General features: G+C 34.4%; 1 long non-coding RNA gene across 1 annotated transcript; it reads left to right on the plus strand.

The window, feature by feature from the left end:
- Window positions 1–3871: 3871 nt before the first annotated feature.
- On the plus strand, window positions 3872–5261 carry LOC139793773 (uncharacterized). The gene is made up of 2 exons (XR_011724791.1): window positions 3872–3919; window positions 5113–5261. It is a non-coding gene; the product is annotated as an uncharacterized lncRNA (long non-coding RNA).
- The last annotated feature ends 9131 nt before the right edge of the window (window positions 5262–14392 follow it).

Here is a 14392-nt window from a genome sequence, read left to right on the forward strand (position 1 = left end):
CACAAGGTTACGAAGACTGAGATGCTTGTTTCTGTGGAGCATGGCAGTTCCAGATTTCTCCTAATCATCTGTCAGTCTGAGATGGATTCACTGCAAGTCTTCTGGTTACAGAGATCTGCAGTGCTCTTCTGCAGATCTGCTACTACCTCTCTCTTCACTGGTTCACTTAAAGACATCCTTAAATGCACAGGGGGCCATAGACAACTTTCATAGTTCTATATAATACCTGTCATATGGTCTTACAATTATATCATTTTTTATAGCAGCTGAGCATTATGTATTTGTCAGTAGGTATTGTGGCTGTTGCTGCAGGCTGCACATGATGCATGGTACTGAGCACCACTTGCCCAGACAGCAAAGTCCCGGACCTCACAGTCTTTCAGCTTTGTCCTGCACTACTACAGGGTCACAGTGGGGCAGCAGCGCTGCAGAGAGCTCAGACTTGCAGGCAGGCTGGTATCTGAGTCAGTGCCAACACTGAGGTCATGTGAGAATTACTGCTACTTTACTAGCAAAAGCTGTATTGGGAAACTGCCAGACTTTGTTCTGGATTTTTTTGGAGTGTGGCTGGCTCCTCTTGTGTCTAGCAGACCTGCTTCACATGTTTTGGGCTAAATTCATCACTGAAAGCATTTGGCAATTCTGAGAGAATTTGGATACTTTATGGCTTCTGGGACTTTATCTTGGTTGCTTCATAGTACATAATGATAATAAAGTTCAGTCAAATTGACATAGGTGGGAAAAATTGTGAAATTTGCTTTGGAGCAATCGAACTGGAGAAATCTGGAGAACTTGGTTCACATTTTGGTTCACGTTCATGCTCCAGCGTGCAGATGTCCACCATAACACTTTCTTATACAATGTATCATCACATAATTTTATTTAAAATAGACTCCAAATTAAATAAAATATAAACAAAACACAGATATTTTTTAATCTTTTTTTCTTTTTTCTTTTTTTTTTTTTTTTTCTTTTTACAGTTCTGCAGAATTAGCTTGGAGAGTGGTTTTACATTTATTGACTTTCGGTATCGTTTTTAATTTGCATCTTGCTGGTTGATGGCTCCACTTGATGGGTACAGTATGACAACAGGTAATAGATACAATAACAGTAAAACAGTCATCATTACTGCTGGGACTAGAAACCCCCATCATTGCTTTTTTTAGCTTTCCTCAGCTGGAAAGTTTTGACATCTGCTGGTTTGGGACATAGCAGAACAGCTGTCAGCAGTGGGGTAGCTGCTTTCAGCAGCAGTTGGCGGGATGGCAGGGTGCCAGCTTGTACCATCTGTGCGCCTGACATTTCATTCTAATTAACAGTAGGGTTAATTGTTCTGGCAGGCTCAAATGTAGTGTCTAACATTACCCAAGGGAAACATGTACAAGTGCAGGAGTGGCAGGGAGCTGGGGACAGCGTTGCTAACAAACCTATTGAGGGAGAATGGTTAACAACTACTGATGATTTTACTAGCTGGCCACATGCAATAAGGCTGTGGTATTTTTTTATTCTGATGAATTATGCCAAGCCTGTAATGATGTAGAAGAAATCAAGCTTTGAAAGGCTGAGACTGCTGCCTTGGGGCAATTGAGAGGGAACAATTTGCATGTTATTACTGCATATTCATACCTAATTGTGTTAGGCTTTGCTAATAGAGCAGAATGACAGTATGAAAAATCGAGCAACTGCTTTATAGCCAACAAAGCTAGTGTTTTTTCCCTACACTATGAGTGCTGAATGATCATTTAGACACTTAGTTGTTCAATATGACAAGTCTGCCATTTGTTAGCTTGACATATAGTAATTTATAAAGGAGTATTCTAATTTTACTTTTAGTTTATTCTCATTTTATACAGTACTCATGGTAGCAATTTGAATGGGGTTATTCATAGCTATTGTGAGTAGTTGTGATTCAAATAAAACTATTTTGTATGAAGCATTTCTATTGTTTTATGATGTATTAATTTTAATGTTTAAATAGCTTTTTCAGTTGTTAATATAACATAAATGAGAAGTTGATGAGAAATCTCTATTACAATCATGTTGCTACATACTGATTTAGCTAATGTTTTTACATTCCCACTAAGACCCCTATTTCTAGAGTGCTGGAGTTGCAAGTTGGTTTAAGAAGTCAATACCATACCAGGTCTATAGGTTCTAAATGTAGAAATAATTATATACTCAATTTAGAGTAATTGACAATCCAGATTATAGGCATAAATATCTCAAAACATCAAATGGAATGCATTTTTGTCATGTATATATATATATTTATGCAACAGTACAAACACAGACCTACGTCTTCAGGCTAATTATACTTGAGTTTCAATAAGTTATTAATTCTAAATTTGTGAGTTATTAATGGTTTACTCTTCTAAATTTAGAGATTCTAGGTTTTTTTTATTCCCTTCTTTCATACTGTTCCATAGACATGACTAATACTTTAAACAATATTACCATAGATCGCATACATTAAAATCTTAGTGGTCTCTGGAAGTTTTGAAATTAACTAGCTTAATTGTTAAAAGTAATGAAAATGTGGATAATGATTACAGGCATGATATAAAACTCATTAATGAAGATTTCAATTTTTTCTTAAGTAAGTCTGAAATCTAAATTATTTGAACATGTAGCAGGCCTAAATTGCATTGTAAACTGATGGAAAATATTCTCAGAGAGACGTGCCCTTAAAAAATAAAAAGAAAATTTTTAATAATGGGTGAAATTTCCTATTAAAAAACTTCTTTTAATTACTTGGTATTTATTGACTGATTTATTAATCAGGTTACATAATTATAATACTTTTTAATGGAGGGCAATTGTAGGGTGGGTAGTTTATACTTGGTTTTCTATCTAGTCAGTAAAAACCTTTGTACTCCATCTTTCTTTCATATACTCCATCTTTTTTTCATATACAAAGTATTCCCAACATACAATGAATGTTATGGTTTATGCAAGGTATTTAAGTACTACAAACTGTGCAAGTGAATATTATCTTCCATTAGACCATGACATAATTAAAGTGCATACTCTATGGTCACAATCTAAAACTGTGGTTATTGGTCAGTTTTTTTTTTTTTTTTTGTAACTTTAGGTGTAGAACCTCACCACAAAAACTAATTTTTATTTCTTTTGTGAGAAGATTCTGGTTTATGAAGAAATTGATCAAAAATTGAAGACTGGTGTTGAACCTCTGAGAGAATTGCAGCAAGGGACACTGCTGCCTTAACAAAGTCTCATGTGAAAAAGACATCTCACTCAAAAGATTAATACTTTTTACCCTTTAAATAAGCCAAATTAACTTAATGCTTTATTTCCTTTCAAAACCTAAAAGACTCAACTGATTATATTTACCTGAATATTACAAAGAATGTCATTGAATATATATGAACATCTTTAACAAATCAACATTCTGAAAATGCCTAGAGCTAATGTAATTTATTATGCATGGAAGAAGATGCTAACTATATTGGCCTTCAGCAGAAAATAATAAAACGGTTTGATTAGGTTTAATTTAATTATTGTTGTAAGTGAAAATCCTCTATTCCTGCCTTCGCTGTCCTTCAAAGAATTCCTCATGGAAGAAAAGCAGTAAAAAAACACTTACCATATTGCAAAAAGGCATGTCAGTCAAGGCCACTATGAGGTCTTGTCCACTCAGTTCCTTGTTGCTGTCTTTTTCTTTCTTTTTTTTTCTTTTTTCTTTTCTTTTAACTGTAACAGCTGAGCTTCCATTCTTTGTCATCTGTACTTTCAGTATATATGTAATCTGCCAAGACTTAAAAGACTGAAAAGACAAAACAACAAAATGCAATTAATATTATGGTAGTATATGTTCCTGTTTCAGGATTTACCAAGGAAGATTCTTTTTCACTGATTTGTAATCTGCATTTATTGGACTCCTTCTTATTCCTTCCTGGAGGTAGGTTATCTCTGTTATGTTTCCTATATCAAATTTCAAATCTCAATTTTTTTTTTGTTTTGTTTTGTTTTTTTATTTTTCTTTGATTATCCTACAAGGAAGTATTTCTAGCCAATACACTTATTATTACTTCTTTTTCTTGATATCTGTTAATATCATATGTTGCACTTTTAAATTTGTTGGTAATCCACATGCACACCTCTAAATGGGTTCCTATTGGAGCAATTTTTTTTTCCTCTCAGTACTTTACTTTTCACAGTATGTGCTTTTATCATTTAATCAGGCTTCTATCATATACAGTTTTCTCTCATGAAGAAGATCCATGTCTGAATTTAAGTAATTTAGCTTTCTTTTTTTTAATATGAGAATCATGTAAGCATTTTCATAAAATATGTTTCCTTTTATTTTGTGTCATCATTGCACAGCTGGAGAAAGTATTTGAAACCTTATATTTTTATAATTTTTTTGGTGGATTAATACAGACTGTTCTGTCTGAAAGGTAGAAAGAAGAAGATTACACTCAACTGAATCTTACACGAAGATGACTGTGAAATCTGGGTAGCCAATATTTAGAGTTAGTAGCTCCTGCAAGCTGAATCTTGGTTTCTACACCACTTCTATGCCTCAGAGTCAAGCTTTTCTCGGGGGTGACTAATAATAGGACAAGGGACAATGGTTATAAATTGGAGCTTAGGTGGTTCTGTATAAATGTCAGGAAGAATTTTTTCACTGTGAGGGTGACAGGGCACCGGAACAGGCTGCCCAGGGAGGTTGTGGCGTCTCCTTCCCTGGAGACATTCAAAGGCCACCTGGATGCATTTCTGTGTGACCTGCTTTAGGTGACCCTGCTCTGGCAGGGGGATTGGGTTAGATGATATTTTGAGGTCCCTTCCAACCCTTAACTTTCTGTGATTTTTGTGGTTTCCTTTGGAAATTTCTTTCGTCTTGCTTTGCAGTGTATAGTCACATACACTCTATTCATATATAGTTCATTTATTTGTGAAGAATACTGGTGAGCAAGCAGCAGACAGAAGAAATCAGATAACCATTGTTTACATATAGTTTCATTTACATATCTTTATCTTTGTCTTTTCTTTATTTTTCCTTTTTCTTTTTGTTTCTCCTACATACTACCTTTAAAAAATATATTTCATGCTGTGCTGATTTCTACATGTTTCTATGCTTATTTCTAGGTACTAATTTACGTTGGAAATTTTTGAACTGTGAAAGAAGATAAAAAGTTGTCTTTACACTTGCTTTGATTGACAAGACCTTTCGGTTTTGAGGCATTTTTGCTATTCTGATTAGTAGTGGGTGTAAAAATAAAACTGTCTCTAAGAGATTTTGTTGTGCGTGATGATGGAGGGGGAACATAACAAATACCATTGACTGATAGTTTTTCTATCTCAGATTTTCCTTATGTGGAAGTACAGATAAATCTTTTCATGCTGCCACAGCAACAGTACTGCAGTATGGAAAAATCCTTTACTTTGTGGGTGAGGTTGATACAATTTTGACAGATGTGAGTGCTTGGCATATTCATCTTTAATTACCATCTCAAATTGTTTCAGATTTTTTTGAAACAAGGAAGAGTAAAAACAAGCCTCAAGAAACAATAAAAATTTGGTTTGGCTGAAGCTTGCTGAAACAGAGTTATATTGATTTTGGCTACTTCTGTTCCTTATATTTAGTTGCTCTGAACATGATTTTTGTTATTTAATATCAATAATTGTATTATGTTATAGTTGGATGGTATATTTTGAATTAATATTTCCCATACTAGAGAATTTTGGATTTTACTATAAATTGGAAGAATGTTTATTATTAGCTTGATGCCAACTATATTTTTTTAGTAAGTATTCATGCTTGAAGGAACATGATACTAAACTCTGAATTTAAAACCTGTTTCTAACTTGTAGGGATTTTAAAACTGTAATATAATGGAATTACAGCATGTTTGAGCTGCCTTGTCAATGAGCACCACTGAGAATGGGCTCCATTTTCTTAATTTTCTTTATTCCCTCTATCACATATTTATACATATCTCACACCCTGGAGAGGGAAGGCTCCGGGGAGACCTTATAGTGTCCTTCCAGTACCTGAAGGGGGCCTACAGGAAAGCTTGAAGGGCATGGAGTAATTGGAGTAATTTAAGCTAAAAAGGAGTAGATTTTGGTTAGATATGTGAAAGAAATTCTTTAGTGTGAGGGTAGTGAGGGTAGTGATACTGGAACAGGTTACCTAGAGGAGGTGTGGATGCTCCCTCCCTGGAACTGTTCAAAGCCAGGCTGAAGGTTGAATGGGGCTTTGAGCAGCTTGATCTAGTTGGAGGTGTCCCTGCCCATGCAGGGAGGGCTGGAACTAGATAATCTTAAAGGTCCCATCCCACCCAAACCATTCTAATATTCTCTGATAATACCCCCCTGAACATTCTCCTTGACAATGTCCAGGTAGTTTCTGAGTAGCTCAACCTCTCCACACAGGTGAGATGCTGCATTCCCTTAATTACTCTTTCTGGCTCATCACTGGACTCACTTCAGTATGTCCATGCTTCTTTTATACCCAGAAGAATCATCTCCTGTCTTCACTGTAGACAGGTGTCATTCACCTGATGCTATAACAATCCCTACATCAGATAAATACAGTTCCTCGTACTCTTAGAGTTTTCTCCAAATGCTTCCAGAATGTAGTTTAGTCTCCATTTGAGAATTTCCAGGGGCTTTGTCACAGTCTTAGGTTAATAGATGTTAAATTAAAGCCATAGCATAGGCAAAAAGGTAAATTGTAGACCTGAGTATGAATGATCAATAAAACAAGCTGTCAGGAGTTAGCTTGCTTGCCTTTTATATATTGTAGCTTTACTGCAGCTATTTAAGAATATGAATTTACAATTATATTTTCTCCAGTGCGTTATGCTAAATAGGACTGGGAGACCTGGTATAAAGTGTTTGAAAATAAGCTGAGTTTACATGTAAAAGCAGGAGCTTTCTTTGGAGTTCTTAAGGTAATTGTTAAAAACTTTGAAATAAATTGTCATTGTGGAAGGTTAATTGCAGGAATACTGTTAAAGCAGTGGCCCTCTATGCAAGTAGTTGGAATCTTTATTTCAAAATTTATTTCAGATTTTTTTTAAAATGGAAAACAGCTATGCATTCCCAGGATATAATTTTTTAAATTATTATTTATTTTTAATTTTTTTGTTAGGGAATGGCAATTAATATTTTACATTCCTTTTTTGTGAGTCCCAGAAAACTGAAGGTTTTGTTTTGTACCCACATTAAGTAGGTACTTTTAAGTAGGTACTTTAACATATAAGAACTTAAAATCTGCATAGATAACACAGAAAAAATATAGAGAATGAGACACAAAATAAAGAATGATGACTCATCTGTGACGTATTGGATCTATAAAAAGGGTATGGCTATTCTTGCACTGGTAGATAAAGGGTGTCTCATCCTGCCTGAGTTGACCTTATTGTTACACCTGCTGTATCCTGGTATCATCCTGGTCCTTGAACTCTGGAAAAAATTAGATGTGCAGTTTTTCCAAAGCTCCTATAAATGGCTGCACACATTATTCACAAAGAACAACTTCTGCAAAAGAAGAGATCTGGCTTCCTTCTGGCTACAAATGCCCACATCTGGGATAAATCTAACTTAAATCAAGAAATAAGAATCAATCTGTGCTTCTCACATATCTCTTTGCATGTCATGGCTAGGCCAAAATTTGACTGAGCCCATTGTCTTGCTTTCTTCTAATATGTGTCAGGAAAATTATTTGACATGTTTCTGTGAGCACTGAATATTTTCCAAAGAACTCAGTAAAGTTTGACTGTTTTTTAACCTCTGTATAAATGCAAGAGAGAAGATTTTTAAAATACTGGTAAAACTTTAAAGGGAATTTTAAAACACTTTCTTATTCATACACAAAGCACAGAATTGTAGCATTTTTCTTGCAATCTGATTATCCATAACTGGTCATGGCTTCATTATTTTGTTTGACATATATATTTTAACAAAAATAGGCATAACATAGCTTTGCTTGCACTGGCATTATGTAAATTACATCTTTTTAAAGACATTTTGGCCAGAGTAGATTTAATATTAAAAGGATTTAGCTGTCTTTTTTTTTTTTTAAATTATTTTTTTATTCGTAAATCTCTTTATAATTGATTAATGTTCATTTGGATGAATAATTTATAACTCATATAGTCCCTGGCTTATTAATTGTTTAATTTCATAGAAAGTAACTGAGTACTAAGGAGAAGCAAGTTGTCATTCAGAGGGACACATTAAATTTAAATAGTCCATTGATGCATAGAGTAGAAGTCAAAGTACTTCATATGTGCTTCTTAAATCTAGTACTGTACTTGTAAAGAAGAAATAATGATAATGAAGATTAAAGGGTATTAGAGCTTTTTAGATAGAAGAGGCACTTGATAGCATATGATTTGGGAAATTTTATGATCCTGTGATGGTTTTGTTTTTCTTTATATGTCCTTTTTGCATTGTTGGTTTTCTCTGTGGCAGGCCAGGCAGAAATAGGAGCAAATTAAATAAACGCTGCCCACACATAATAATAATCAAGATTAAATATGGAAATTATTAAATGACAAAAATAACCTCAAATTTCAGATAAGCCTTTGCCTTTCCCAATTGAAATTAATCTTGAGATACGTTGAGATCAAAGTAATGGAATCAGAGTGAACAGTGATCTTTTGATGAGGATATGCAGTAATTCTGCTTCACTTAAGAACCAATGACACTCTCTAGATAGGACTTAATTTTCCTTTTCAGGAAGTTCCTCCTCCTTATAGTGAGGTGGCTAGTGCTGTTTAACACTTTGGCTAAGTGTTGTATTCAATTAATGAAGATGACAAATTTTTAAGTTTTTATTCTATTTTATTAATAGTAACAATAAAATATATTTATATTACAGTTTGTACATATGACATAGCTAACTTGTACCTGTGCAGTGTGCTGTTTATAAAAGGGCAATAAAAGAAAAACAGAATTATTCCAGTAATCTTATGTCTTAGTTTTCTGTCGTAGTTATTTTGCTCTTCTTTGAAAGAATAGAAATACTATATTTTTTTTTAGGATTGAAGAGGAAGTAAAAATGAAAGTGAAAAATCCTGCAGCTGAATTTCTTTGATTTGATCTTGACATTTAAAAACTGGGAAGTTATTTTATCTTATCGAGGTTATAATATATCATCAAAAAATAGGTAAGGATATATCATCTCCCTCTGCCGAAGACAAAAAGTTGTTAAGATACATATATCCTTTCTTCTTCTATGCTTAGATCTGATAGCATGTTCTGTAAGCAGACAAAATAATTCCAAAAGGTTTTACATTTTCCACATTTGCAGCACAGAAAGACATCGGGAAAGAAATATTCGTCACTACTCTACAACTGTGACAGAAAAAATAGAATACCTTGCATGTTTGCTCTCTTTACTTTTCTCCCATCCTTACGAGCACTGCAGGAATCTCTCCTTTACAGCAAAGAAAATGGATTGAGAAGGCAAACCCTTTTGTGTTACTTATGGTCTCAAACAGCAGGAGGTCTCCATATGTTACAACACCTGAAGGCCCAGTAAGTTCTGAGTCTATTACTAGACAGCTGCCCAACTTCTTTTTCTGAGAAACATCAGGTGTATACAATGGCTGCACTAACAGGTATGATTGGTTCTTGGCAGTCATCTTTCATAGCTCTCTCTACGAAGAAGAGGAACCGGTTCTCAATAAACCCTTACAGAGCAAGGTTCCCATAGGTCCCAGCAGCATCTCTTTAAGAAGCACACCAGGGTGCAGGATCATTACCATATTATCCCATCTCCTGTGCTAACATTTTTTCCTCTCCGAACTTTATCCTTTGCAGTATCAACTAATTCTCCAATTATCAAGTGTCCTACAGAACAAGTAATTGTGGCAGGACATCTCTTGAAGGTACAACAGCCTGCAGTCCAAATGGTGCATTCTTTAACCCTTCAATTCACAATGAGAGGACTCTGTATCTTTGGCAGTTACTTACAGCATATAATAGATCTTTCTCAAACTGAAGACTCCCAGTTGACTGAAACCTCAGCTATTGTGATTTCTGTGACTAATAAGGCTCTGCTGACTATAACAGTTCTTACATTTTCTGATGTCAGATGAATTCAAAGTCCAGAAATCTCTCAAATTTTTCCAGCAAACTCAAAAAAACCCCCTCTGTGAGCCTCTGAAAAATGCCTCACAGATTGGTGTGTCTTAGAGACACAAACAGAAAGAGAAATAATATAAAAATGAATTTAATACAATTTTAAAGAAAATGGAAATGATTTTTTTGATAGTTTTGTTTTGTTTAGTGGTTTTGTTTGTTTGTTTGGGTGTTTTTGTTTTGTTTGGGGTTTTTTTTCCCACGTATAGCCTGATACCTAACTAATATTAAGCAACCTGAAGTGGAGAAATACCAGAAATTTTGAATTCAGGTAACATGGGTGAGAACAGGGAATCTTAGGAATAACACATGTATATAAATGTTACTTAAAGCTTAGACTTTCTCTGTGTATTTTGATAGCTTTCAACTGCTTTGCAGTGTTAAGTAAAATAACGTTGTTTCATCGTCCTATAATATTCCCTGGCTTCTATACATATATGGCACACTATTAGCAAATATGACCTTTTAGCATTTTCAGAAATGTTTTCTCAGTTATATGCTATGTATTCTGTCCCTCAGATGCCAACATATTAATGTACAAATAATCAGCAGATTATTTCAGAATACTTGGTGCAGGGAGAGCTAGCAAAATATTTGAAAATTATTTGATATAATAATGGAACAGGCCACTGAAACGTGCCTATTCCCTTCAGCTGTCCACTAAATCCTCCAAGTTGAAACAGACAAATACTCAGAGAGGTTACTGGGAATGGAAGAATCTTCTGTAAAGCAGGTAGGGCCAAAATACATAGACCAAGAAAGAGGGGAATTTTTTTTGAAAAAGTTGAGCTCACACGCTGAGTGAATTCTAGGGTAGTTCTCAATAGTAGGAAGTCAGATTTTGTATAGCTGAAAAGATTAAAGTTCTATGCAGTGTAGAACACAGTTGTGTTGGTATTCAATTTCTTGTATCTGGATAACCTTTGAAAATTGAGATGAATAAATTAGAGAGACAGAGTGTTTTGTTAAAGCATTTATAGGTTATTAGACAGTAATAAATTAAGTTGGAAGGCATGAAAATGCAATGTATTCTCAGTTACAGTTACTGTAAAGACTCAGTAAGGTACCTGAAAAACCCTAAATTGGCAAATACAGTTTCTAAATCTTGTGTTCTTACAGAGACACTTCACATGTAGTCTTATAATGGGTCCATTACAATGCTACTTAGGAGAAAAATTTAAATTTAAATTAAAATTAAAATTTGCTTCAACTGAACCAACACAGTACACAAATGCAAAAATTATGGTTTTGCATGTAACTTTTAGGCTGGCTGTATCAGTAATAAAGTGTTTTTCAACTGCTTTAGAAATACTAAGTACTTAAGGGAGGGTAGCAGGTAAAAGATGGAAAGAAGTGTGAGGCCTCCTGGGTATTTCTTGCTGCGAACAAGAAGTGTTGGATACAATTGTCCAGGCTGTCCTTTGAGTTTCAAGGTTAACTAACAACTTCTTGTAGTTAGATCCCTGCTGTTACCAAATTAATTGGTCCACTTTCTCACATTCATACCGAAATCAGGCTTTCCTGCAAAGATAGTTCAGACTATCTGACACTAGCCATCATTTTCATGGGGTAAAAAACCAAGACATTTTCTTAAAGATCAAGAGATTATAACCTTAGATAACTAGTTCCTATAAGTATAATATTGAAAATTTCCTAGTTGGTTGTGTTTTCTTTCTATGATGTGAAAGAAATAATGATTCTCTTAAGAAGGAAAAATGCAGTTCCTGATGGCAGTTTGCATCTGACTGTAAGTTCAGGAGTTAGATAACAGGCTCTGTGGATATCTTGGGAGTCTGTCACAGTGTAAGGTAGTGGAGAGGTTGCTTATGATAAAATAAAATCCTAATAGACTAAACTTCCAGGTAATGTACCAGAAAAAGACAATCAAATATTCCTACTTTGTGTTAAGATCATGCACAAGACATTGTGAACACAGGGCCTAAGATGTGGTCAGTAGAGCTTCTATGAGCATAGAATCGTAGAATGTCAGGTTGGAAGGGACCTCCAAGGTCATCTGGTCCAACTCTTCTAATATTATTTTTTATATGATGTGTCAGCACCCCATCGAGCTGGGACTTAAAACTTTCCAAAGTGGGGGAGCCCAGCACTTCCCCTGGGAGATCCTTCCAGTGTCTGGCTGTCCTCAGCGTGAAAATTTTTCCTCTTTTGTTCCATCAGAACATTGTAAAAATGTGGAAAAAAAAATAAAATATAGACCTCTCTTTCAACCATGGCAGAGTTCAGTTGGGTTTTTTTGTTATTGTGTTTTTTTGGGTTTTTATTAAGAGGTAGTATTCTTTAATCTAGCAAGCATCTGCAGTCCTGGTGTATGTCAGGTCATTACAGTCTAATCACTACAGAATCCTTTTATTTTCCTGAATAGTTTCTATCTATTATATTTTATTTGTTTTTTCCCACCAATGAGGTAAAACCACTTCTTTTCCTCTTGTAAGACCATACTACTTCTGATGCTACAAGTATTTCCTTCAGGCTTTCTCTTCAATAATTATAGCTGTACAGAAACTGTTTATTTTCTGTTTAAATTAAACCATGCCATTTCATGAAATTATTTCTATATTATCATTGTTTTAGGTGTTACTTTTAAATTCAGAGGAAATCTATGAGACCAATGAGAATAAAGATTTCCTTAAAAGGTACCTAGAAGAATGCAATCTAATAGAAATCCCTTTTCTGTTAAAGAGCTATGAAAAACGTAGTCTGACTTACTGAATAGTCAAAGGACAATATGGAAAGTGACCAGGAGAACAAAGGGGGATTGCATTCTCATTCTATGTGATTTTTCATTGTGCCCATCTTGATGATGTAGCTTGCAGTTTCATGCTCAAGATTTGTAGTAAACACTGGAAATTTTCTCAAATACAAAGGAATTCCAGCCACAATGGAGAAGAAAAGAAATAGTATAAAATTACTGCAAATGAAATCCATTCTTTTTTTTTTCTTTCTTTCTGGCTGAATCAAACAGGAGGTAGCCCTCATATGCGTTCATTTGAAAGGTGTTTGCTCTCTTCCATGTCGAAAATAATAGAACTGAGATTTTTTTAAAATAAAATTAAATGGAACTTGAGGCAATGCTCAGACATTGTGTGAGATACCAGTCCTGTATAAAAAGGCAGGAGATAATTTTTCTTCTATTGCTACACCATACAAAGGAAATCACAACCTTGATTTTGTACCACCGGTAACCGAAGGACAAAGAGGCATAAGAAGCATTTTGTATGTTTTCTGTTTGCTCTTCTATATTTTGAGATGTCCCATTGTTTAATAATGATGCTAATGCTTGGGTAAAACTCTTTCAAAAGTCTACATGCAACTACCTTTTTGCTATGATATCGTAGCCATAAATAAGACGTTTAATATCCTGTAGAAAGTAGTCATGATAGAAAATTCACAATTTTAATTGGGACTGCTTTCAGGTTTCTGACTAGCAGCTGCCATTCTCTTCATGAGGTCATTAATCCAGCTGAATGGGGTGTCAGTCTACTGTATTACCACTTTTATACCTTTACAAATAGATGCCCTGATAGAAGATCTGGGTTCTTAATCTGTACAGAACCAAATTTCTATGATCTTATAAAACACCTAAAGAAGAATTTTCTAGCATCTGTTAGATTCTTCCACCCTCTCCCTGATAATGTTATTCCAGATTCTTTTTTTTTAATACAGTGTTTACGGGTGGTTAAATTATTATGTGGGTTCTAGAACTCAGCAATCAAATGGTTTCTTGATTTATCACTGCATTTTCTATTTTCATTTATTAACTCTTGGTTATTTACTCTTATGTTATTTATTAATTGAATTTATTAATTTTAATTTTTATGAATGTATTAATTTTCTTTTTTTTTTTTTTTTTTTTTTTAGTAAAGTGCGTAAAAACAGTAGCATCAATAGCTGTTTGCTGATCTTTTTGAAAGGTGTGTCAGCGTGTGTACTTTATACTCACATATTCCTTTGTAACTGATATAAAAGCAGGAAAAGACAAAAATTCCCTGGTATAAACTTTATGCAATTAGAGTTGCAGAAAGTATTTTATATTACAGTTATGTAACCAAGAATGACATTTTATAAAAGAAAACTCAGAAGACAAGTTCCTCTGAGCTCATCTGTATCACTTTAAAAGTCCATTTGTTTTCTGTTAGAATTTGAATTAGGGTAGTTATCCAGGAAGAGCATCAGGCTTATTTGTTCAGTTCTGTGTAAAGATCACAATGAATGTAAGTAATAAAATGAAATAATAGCTGAGGGAGTCTGT

This window comes from Heliangelus exortis, chromosome 2 (genome assembly GCF_036169615.1).
Source record: "Heliangelus exortis chromosome 2, bHelExo1.hap1, whole genome shotgun sequence".
Classification (NCBI taxonomy): Eukaryota; Metazoa; Chordata; class Aves; order Apodiformes; family Trochilidae; genus Heliangelus; species Heliangelus exortis.